Genomic DNA, 9113 nt, shown 5'->3' on the forward strand with positions numbered 1-9113 from the left:
AGTATACAGCCTTGTAAGCGTCATCACACCAGGAAGTCTCCGCCATCAGTGTTCGGAAGTCTATAGCATACTCATTGACACTGCGGCTTCCTTGCCGGAGCTGCAAGAGACGGGCAGGGGCGTTCGTAACCCGACCTGGAGCATCAAAGACTATACGAAAAGCTTGGAGAAAGTCTTTAACATCAAAAGTCAGCGGGGAATTCTTCTCCCAAAGAGACGTTGCCCACTCCAGTGGCTTGCCTTCCAATCGAGACATCACATACCCCACCTTGGAACGCTCGCTTGGAAACTGTGTGGGTTGGAACTCAAATTGAATTTGGCATTGCGTGGCAAATCCCCTGCAGGCTTGTGGGTCCCCGCCGAAACGAGGGGGAGGTGGAATGCGAGGCTCACCTGTCGGGTAGCTTGTGTTCGTGGGGGCTGCCGCCATGGGGGGATCCCCAGTAGGTGGAGCAGTGGAGGACGCAGAAGGCACTTGAGCCAGCAGGACATCGAGTGCTTGCCCAATGCGAACCTGCTGGTTTTCGTAGTCCTCCATGCGGGATGCCAGTCCGCGGAGCGCTCGTCCGACATGAGGTGTGGCTTCCTCAGAAGGATCCATGGCCCAAGAATAATGTCAGGGAGCCGGGAGCTCCCTCCAGGGAGGTTGTCTGGATCAAGGAGGAAGCCCTCTTGAGGGAACAAGGTCGCGGTATCCAAAGGGTTAAACGGAGAATAGTCAGGATCAGGCAAGAGTTCACAGGCAGGCAGAATACAATCAAAGTCCAAAGTCCAGGCAAAGGGTCAGGATACAAGGCAGGAACAATATTAGGCAATAAGGCACACAGGAAACCCAGGATATGCTTCAGGAAAGTAATCCTATTCTTGGGCGCCATTCTGGCGTCTAGTTGGAGTTTTTATTTTCAAATTTGGCGCCATTCTGACGTCATTGACGCTCTTGCGCCGACGTCGGCGCGCTGACGTCATCGCCCGGCGCCGCTACCCACGTGGCGGCCATGGGCGCCGCCATTTTGGGAGCGACGCCGGCGAAGATGGACACGCCGCCCGGAGCTCCTGGGCCTGCTCCGGGCGGCGATCGTTACACTAATGCCCCAATCCTCATTGTTGCCACCTAAATTCCTAAACTTCTTAGGACACTTGCATAATTTATGGGCCAAATTTACTATGGTTTCTGTTGGAAAATGTATTTGTAAATGTGGTACAGATTTTGTCATTGGCGAAATAGTGTAGGAAGAAGCAAAGGAATTCGTATCGTAACACCACAGGACAGATGGAACTCAAAGACACTCCACTACAATATATCCGAATAGGTGAGTGAAATATATTTTGGGGTAGTAGCACCCAGATGCAGATCCATAAAGTGGTCCCAAAATTCCCTGGGAGATAAATCTTAACTTTGTATACTATCTTTTCCTTTATTTCAGACCAAAGCAGAGTTCTACAATGCAGAATGTGGCCAAAATTCTCCACGCAGTAAAGCATGAATGGCATCTCTGAATAGTTGAAGGTGTTTATTTTCAAGAAATCTTAGTTTTTGGGGGTTATTTCATCAGTAAGGGACAGTTTCAGATGATATATGGATACATGCACCTAAATTCACAGCACCAATATTACGCATTGTCCCTGTTTTGGGATGTTTGGTGGCTGTGTCTCTATGTTTATGCATACATATGGGGTATCATTTTATTCAGGGGGACTTGCAGATTGTTATTGAGCAGGTTTTTGTTAGTTACCATGGAAACTTAGGGGGAAATCTAAGTTTGTATATCTTTTTTTCCTTTATTTCAGACCAAGTCTCGGATTTCTACGAAGGACTGCGGCCACAATTCTCCGTGTAGAAAAGTAAGAATGGCATCTTTGAATATCTAATGAAGTGTACTTTTCAAAAATATATGGTTTGTGGGGGTTATTTAACAGAAAAGGTGCAGTTTAGGATTAGAAAAGTTGAGAACCTCGTATAAATTCGCAGCCCCAATATTATGCATTGTCCCTGTTTTGGAGTGTTTGGTGGCTGTGTCTCTATGTGTATCCATACATAGGGGGTATCATTTCATTCAGGGGGACTTGCAGATTGTTATTGAGCAGGTTTTTTGTAGTTACCATGGATACTTAGGGAGAAATCTAGCTTTGTATATCTTTTTTCCTTTATTTCAGACCAAGTCTCGGACTTCTACGAAGGACTGCGGCCACAATTCTCCGTGTAGAAAAGTAAGAATGGCATCTTTGAATATCTAATGAAGTGTACTTTTCAAAAATATATGGTTTGTGGGGGTTTAACAGAAAAGGTGCAGTTTAGGATGAGAAAAGTTGAGAACCTCATATAAATTCGCAGCCCCAATATTATGCATTGTCCCTGTTTTGGGGTGTTTGGTGGCTGTGTCTCTATGTGTATCCATACATAGGGGGTATCATTTCATTCAGGGGGACTTGTAGATTGTTATTGAGCAAGTTTTTGGTAGTTACCATGGATAGTTAGGGAGAAATCTAGCTTTGTATATCTTTTTTCCTTTATTTCAGACCAAGTCTCGGACTTCTACGAAGGACTGCGGCCACAATTCTCCGTGTAGAAAAGCAAGAATGGCGTCTTTGAATAGCTGAAGAAGCGTACTTTACGGTAATATATGGTTTGTGGGGGTTATTTCAGAGTTTAGGGGTGTTTAGACTGAAAAACCACAAGTAGTACACATAGAGCGCAGCCCCAAGATTTTCAACTGCAATTGCCCTTCTGCATTGCTCCTGTTTTGGGGTGTTTGGTGGCTGCGTCTCTATGTGTATCCATACATAGGGGGTATCGTTTCATTCAGGGGGACTTGCAGATTGTTATTGAGCAGGTTTTAGGTAGTTACCATGGATAGTTAGGGAGAAATCTAGCTTTGTATATCTTTTTTCCTTTATTTCAGACCAAGTCTCGGACTTCTGCGAAGGACTGCGGCCACAATTCTCCGTGTAGAAAAGCAAGAATGGCGTCTTTGAATAGCTGAAGAAGTGTACTTTACGGTAATATATGGTTTGTGGGGGTTATTTCAGAGTTTAGGGGTGTTTAGACTGAAAAACCACAAGTAGTACACATAGAGCGCAGCCCCCAGATTTTCAACTGCAATTGCCCTTCTGCATTGCTCCTGTTTTGGGGTGTTTGGTGGCTGCGTCTCTATGTGTATCCATACATAGGGGGTATCGTTTCATTCAGGGGGACTTGCAGATTGTTATTGAGCAGGTTTTAGGTAGTTACCATGGATAGTTAGGGAGAAATCTAGCTTTGTATATCTTTTTTCCTTTATTTCAGACCAAGTCTCGGACTTCTGCGAAGGACTGCGGCCACAATTCTCCGTGTAGAAAAGCAAGAATGGCGTCTTTGAATAGCTGAAGAAGTGTACTTTACGGTAATATATAGTTTGTGGGGGTTATTTCAGAGTTTGGGGGTGTTTAGACTGAAAAACCACAAGTAGTACACATAGAGCGCAGCCCCCAGATTTTCAACTGCAATTGCCCTTCTGCATTGCTCCTGTTTTGGGGTGTTTGGTGGCTGCGTCTCTATGTGTATCCATACATAGGGGGTATCGTTTCATTCAGGGGGACTTGCAGATTGTTATTGAGCAGGTTTTAGGTAGTTACCATGGATAGTTAGGGAGAAATCTAGCTTTGTATATCTTTTTTCCTTTATTTCAGACCAAGTCTCGGACTTCTGCGAAGGACTGCGGCCACAATTCTCCGTGTAGAAAAGCAAGAATGGCGTCTTTGAATAGCTGAAGAAGTGTACTTTACGGTAATATATGGTTTGTGGGGGTTATTTCAGAGTTTAGGGGTGTTTAGACTGAAAAACCACAAGTAGTAAACATAGAGCGCAGCCCCCAGATTTTCAACTGCAATTGCCCTTCTGCATTGCTCCTGTTTTGGGGTGTTTGGTGGCTGCGTCTCTATGTGTATCCATACATAGGGGGTATCGTTTCATTCAGGGGGACTTGCAGATTGTTATTGAGCAGGTTTTAGGTAGTTACCATGGATAGTTAGGGAGAAATCTAGCTTTGTATATCTTTTTTCCTTTATTTCAGACCAAGTCTCGGACTTCTACGAAGGACTGCGGCCACAATTCTCCGTGTAGAAAAGCAAGAATGGCGTCTTTGAATAGCTGAAGAAGTGTACTTTACGGTAATATATAGTTTGTGGGGGTTATTTCAGAGTTTGGGGGTGTTTAGACTGAAAAACCACAAGTAGTACACATAGAGCGCAGCCCCCAGATTTTCAACTGCAATTGCCCTTCTGCATTGCTCCTGTTTTGGGGTGTTTGGTGGCTGCGTCTCTATGTGTATCCATACATAGGGGGTATCATTTCATTCAGGGGGACTTGCAGATTGTTATTGAGCAGGTTTTTGGTAGTTACCATGGATAGTTAGGGAGAAATCTAGCTTTGTATATCTGTTTTCCTTTATTTCAGACCAAGTCTCGGACTTCTACGAAGGACTGCGGCCACAATTCTCCGTGTAAAAAAGCAAGAATGGCGTCTTTGAATAGCTGAAGAAGTGCACTTTACGGTAATATATAGTTTGTGGGGGTTATTTCAGAGTTTGGGGGTGTTTAGACTGAAAAACCACTAGTAGTACACATAGAGCGCAGCCCCCAGATTTTCAACTGCAATTGTCCTTCTGCATTGCTCCTGTTTTGGGGTGTTTGGTGGCTGCGTCTCTATGTGTATCCATACATAGGGGGTATCATTTCATTCAGGGGGACTTGCAGATTGTTATTGAGCAGGTTTTTGGTAGTTACCATGGATAGTTAGGGAGAAATCTAGCTTTGTATATCTTTTTTCCTTTATTTCAGACCAAGTCTCGGACTTCTACGAAGGACTGCGGCCACAATTCTCCGTGTAGAAAAGCAAGAATGGCGTATTTGAATAGCTGAAGAAGTGCACTTTACGGTAATATATAGTTTGTGGGGGTTATTTCAGAGTTTGGGGGTGTTTAGACTGAAAAACCACAAGTAGTACACATAGAGCGCAGCCCCCAGATTTTCAACTGCAATTGTCCTTCTGCATTGCTCCTGTTTTGGGGTGTTTGGTGGCTGCGTCTCTATGTGTATCCATACATAGGGGGTATCATTTCATTCAGGGGGACTTGCAGATTGTTATTGAGCAGGTTTTTGGTAGTTACCATGGATAGTTAGGGAGAAATCTAGCTTTGTATATCTTTTTTCCTTTATTTCAGGCCAAGTCTCGGACTTCTACGAAGGACTGCGGCCACAATTCTCCATGTAGAAAAGCGAGAATGGCATCTTTGAATAGCTGAAGAAGTGCACTTTACGATAATATATGGTTTGTGGGGGTTATTTCAGAGTTTGGGGGTGTTTAGACTGAAAAACCGCAAGTAGTACACATAGAGCGCAGCCCCCAGATTTTCAACTGCAATTGCCCTTCTGCATTGCTCCTGTTTTGGGGTGTTTGGTGGCTGCATCTCTATGTGTATCCATACATAGGGGGTATCATTTCATTCAGGGGGACTTGCAGATTGTTATTGAGCAGGTTTTTGGTAGTTACCATGGATAGTTAGGGAGAAATCTAGCTTTGTATATCTTTTTTCCTTTATTTCAGGCCAAGTCTCGGACTTCTACGAAGGACTGCGGCCACAATTCTCCATGTAGAAAAGCGAGAATGGCATCTTTGAATAGCTGAAGAAGTGTACTTTTCGGTAATGTATGGTTTGTGGGGGTTATTTCACATTTTGGGGGTGTTTAGATGGAAAAACTGCAAGTAGTACACATAGAGCGCAGTCCCCAGATTTTCAACTGCAATTGCCCTTATGCATTGCTCCTGTTTTGGGGTGTTTGGTGGCTGCGTCTCTATGTGTATCCATACATATGGGGTATTGTTTTATTAATGAGAAGTTTGTCTTTCAAATTGTCTGTGGTTTCAACATTTATAACCGTGTTGTTTTGTCAGATTTACATTTGATCCTGCGTCTAAGTTTACATTTTAGAAAAAAACTAAAAATGCAACAAAAAAGCTCTAAATTTCATGATGCGCTGGTAAAATGTATTTCAATTTTGAGTAAAAAATACAGCACCCCTACAAACCTGAAGGTCTGTTGTTTCTAAAAATACCAAACTTGAAGGGATAATTTAAATTTACATATAAGTTATGCTGCATCAACTGTTACATGTGCTTATCTACTTTGTTCTGGTGTAAAATTCTAGAAAATGCTGATTTAGTTTGGGGGTTACTCCTGGACAAAAAAAGTGGGTTACTGATACATATTTGGTATCGTTGGACTTGGCAGGATCACGGCTTTTACAAACACAAAAAAAATGCTCGTAAAATCAACTTTTCTGTGGAAAAAAAACTCAAGATATACTCAATTTTTTAATAATTTTATTTTTTTTTTACATATTTCACCCAAAATACACACTAAATCTCCAGAAAAGTTGCAAAATTACACTTGCATGTCAAAGTCCAATTTATAACGAAAAAAACAATATATAATTTTCCTAGTTTCATGGAGGTTTTCCTACAGAAAAACCTTGTTAAACTGAACAAGTACCAAATGCTTAAAAAACGTCTGGCATTTCGCGTACCAGAAATGTGAAATTCTGCTGGCACTTAAAGGGTTAATAAATCAAAAAACATAAAAAAAAAAAATCTTAAGTCTGTATATAACCTGCCTAACTGCTGGTTGATCCAGAGGAAGGCAAAAAACCCCATTTGAAGCCTCTCCAATTTGCTTCAGGAGGGAAAAAATTCCATCCTGACTCCAAGATGGCAATCGGACTAGTCCCTGGATCAACTTGTACTATAAGCTATCTTCCATAACCCTGTACCCTCACTTGCTAAATAGTCATCCAACCTCTTTCTTGAAGCTATCTAATGTATCAGCCAATATGACTTCCATATAGCTCTCACTATAAAAAAAAACCTTTCCAAATATCCAGACGTAACTTCCTTCCTTTCTTCCAATTTTTAATGGGTGTCCACATGTCAGCTGGAAAGACCTACTGGTAAATAAAGCATTAGAGACATTATTATATGATCACCTTATATATTTATACATACAGTAGTTATCATATCACCCCTTAAGCTCCCATTCTCCAGGGTGAACAACCCCAACTTGGCCAGTCTTTCCTTGTAGCTAAGATTTTCCATACCGTTCACATGATTAGTTGCCCTTCTCTTGCCCCTCTCTAATTCAGTAATGTCTTGTTTTAGCACTGGAGACCAAAACTAAAAAAATAAAGGGTTTTTTTCTACGAAAAAATTGTGGTTTCCCCTTTAAATGTCTGACCACAAAACGTCAGAATTTGATAAATAACCCCATATGATTAAATTTGCTGGATGCTGCAAACAACCTTTGGACAGAATTAATAAATAATGTTTTTATTAATATTTAAAAACATATTTTCTTGCACTATAAGCAACTTTTTCCCGGTCAGTATTAGTATCCTGTTTTTTGTAGTCTGTGCACACCTTCTGTGCTGGCAGTAAGCAGTGCACTCAGCTTTCTATGTATTCAGCACCAGTGAGCATTACAATATACTCAGCCCTCTGCACTCCACCTCTCTCTCTTGTGCAGAGCTCTGCACACAGCCCTTTCCCTTTTGTAAAGCTGTCATTATGCTGTTACTAGGTACCAACTATACACCAGAAAAGACATTTAGAATGTACTAAGAAGAGGAAGCTGAATGACAACGTTTACTTAGCCAGGATAAAACTAGCTTATGATTTTCTTTCCTTTCCTTGGGTGTAGCCTTCTTAGAGTGATGTGGGAAACTGGGGGACACAGTGAAAGACCATGAATGACATAAGCCAGAAAGGAAAGCAAAATAATCAGGCCTTATAAATAATTAATAACATTTAGCCTTAGCTAATGTTTTGACTAGGGAGAATTTAACAAGCTATCTTGCTTGGATTCAACTGTGCTCCATGTGATCTCTAAATCACGTGGCCAAACCAAAACCTTTTTTAAATATTTCTGAGCAATTTTATACACTTTATAAATCTAACCAATCACCTCATGTAGTCAAATCATTGGATAAACACCCATGTGGCAAGATGAGAACATCTCCCTAGGTGGCACACCACATGGGAGGCAAACAGCTGCATGCAGGATAAACAAGGGTAGCTGGCTTGTTTTGGCACATGAAAGTGCCCTAACAAATAAGGCACTCACCCTCATCCTGGTTTAAGCTGGCCATAGACGCAAAGATCCGATCATACGAATCTCTGTTTCAATGATTTTCGGGCCGTGTGTGGAGTGTCCCAACATTTTTTGTGCCATGGCAATCGGTCGTTCAGACGATTATCGGCTACTGATAATATCTCTGCATGTATTGCTGATCTGGCAATATCAATGGGAGACTGTCACCAGCTTTTGTCAGACATAACTGTTGTACGATTGCTGTCAGGGGCAGAACATTGTCTGATCTGTTCTTTTACTACTTTATTTGATCTAAGTGGTTAGTAGCAGGTCGGGAGATGGCACCGAACCGATTGTTCGTCCGATATGAAGGTACGTCTATGGCCACCTTAAGGAACAGGAGAGGTAAGCAGGAGGAGAGGGTCACACTTGGGGCAGCCAGACTCTCATGCTTGGGTAGCAGAATGGGCCATACTGCCCGTATTTGCTTGTATTCCCTGGTTCTTATACAGATACAGAAAATTCAGGCACTGACCAATCCGATGACACCATAGAAAAAAAAAGTCTAAAAACTAAAGATTACCCATTATACAGTATTCTTCCATAATGTGTTCATGAAAAATATTGCCCTTGTCTTCACATGTTAATGGGTAACAGTGGTCCTACATCTTCATGAAACAGGAAAATACCCTGTCAGTTCCAGTGCCCTTTTGGAGCTGCGGAACTTTCTGGACAATTTTACCCAGTCTTCTATATTAACCCTTGTTTTTTTCTCTATATTGTGATAAATCTTGCCCTTGTTTGCACAATACACTGGTGCCTTCCAATGCCACCATGAACCTTAAGTGCAGGAGCCTTAAAGTGCAAGAATTCTGGTAAATTATACCCAGGGCCGGAACTAGGGGTAGGCAGAGTAGGCGCCCGCCTAGGGCGCAGTCATGATGGGGGCGCACTTTTAAGGGGATTTTGTTTTCTTTTTTTTAACCCTAGTTTGCT

The sequence above is a fragment of the Xenopus laevis genome, chromosome 4S, assembly GCF_017654675.1.
Source record: "Xenopus laevis strain J_2021 chromosome 4S, Xenopus_laevis_v10.1, whole genome shotgun sequence".
Taxonomy (NCBI): Eukaryota; Metazoa; Chordata; class Amphibia; order Anura; family Pipidae; genus Xenopus; species Xenopus laevis.